The 1,084-nt window shown below is 62.4% G+C and overlaps 1 protein-coding gene across 8 annotated transcripts in view; it reads left to right on the top strand.

Moving 5' to 3' along the window:
* Positions 1-854: 854 nt before the first annotated feature.
* LOC141735453 (tubulin polyglutamylase complex subunit 2-like) overlaps positions 855-1,084 on the top strand; it is a 44,365-nt gene continuing 44,135 nt past the window's right edge. For 6 of the 8 annotated variants that reach the window (XR_012584740.1, XR_012584739.1, XM_074568274.1 and 3 more), the window contains exon 1: positions 855-1,057. The gene's annotated coding sequence lies outside the window, so the exon portion shown is untranslated. The remainder of the gene's footprint in view (positions 1,058-1,084) is intronic. The other 2 variants (XM_074568276.1, XM_074568272.1) reach the window with 1 other exon arrangement.

Below are 1,084 nucleotides of genomic sequence, written 5' to 3'. Positions count from 1 at the left end.
GGTGACTACTAACCTTCACCCTATCCCATCACAGAGAAAGTCATAGACGATTTTCATAGAATCATAGAATTGTTAGGGTTAGAAGGGACCTTAAAGATCATCTAGTTCCAACCCGCCTGCCCTGGGCAGGGACAATTTTCTACACAAATGGTAAATCTCCCAAGATTTGTAACGATGTGCCCCCTAAACAGTTCATTGGATGGTTGTCCCATTTCATTTATGCATCGGCTCCAGCCTTCTCCGCACCAAAACCCCAACGCGGGCGACCCCATCACCTGCCGTGATAAGCAGAGCCCGCACCGCCTCCCCACAGTCTTCCCCACCAGCACCCTCCCCTGCCACGCTCCCCTCCACACCGCCGCCCGGCCCGGCCCGGCCCGGCCCGGCCCCACCCCGCCCCGCCCCGCCCCGCAGAAAGGCCACCCGTCTAAGCCCCCCCGCCACAGCACAGCCCCGCCCCAGAGCAGAGGCTTCGCCACGACCCCCCCGAGCTGCCCCCACCCTATGGAAGGATACTATCCCGATTCCCGTAAACATCTCCACCCAAACCAGCAGCCACCTCCACCGTTTTAGAGTGCCCCCCAACATCCCCCCCAGCGCTCGCCGCCTATTGGCTGCCCGCGCTGGCTTCACCCTGCCGCTGCCGGGGGCCGCTGGACCCTGCCGGCACACGGAAGAGAGGGGCATGCTGGGAGGCGTAGTCCTACGAGCACAGGCTGACGAGGGGACTGCACTCCCGGGGAACTGCCACTCCCGTCAGGCCGCCTCACGCTTCTCGCTCGCCATAGGCTGACCGAGGTATCGGCCGGGAGAACTACTACTCCCAGCACACCTCGCGGCGCAGCCGCGGCTACAGGGTGGGAGGAAGGACAACAGGAGTTATTCCCCCCTCCCCCGCGCACACACGTACATGCTCCCATCGGTTTCTTCTGTGTGCTGGGGTGTTGACAGTGAGGGGAGCTGGGCAGGGGTTTGCGGAGGATGGAGGAGAAGAAACCTTCCACCAGCATTAAGCCCTACTTGAACAGGCTCACCCTGGGGGTCGCACGGATACTGGGTGAGTGGTGGTGTGGGAGAGCCCCTT

The sequence above is a fragment of the Larus michahellis genome, chromosome W (assembly GCF_964199755.1).
Source record: "Larus michahellis chromosome W, bLarMic1.1, whole genome shotgun sequence".
Classification (NCBI taxonomy): Eukaryota; Metazoa; Chordata; class Aves; order Charadriiformes; family Laridae; genus Larus; species Larus michahellis.
This window is presented reverse-complemented; position numbering and strand designations above follow the sequence as displayed.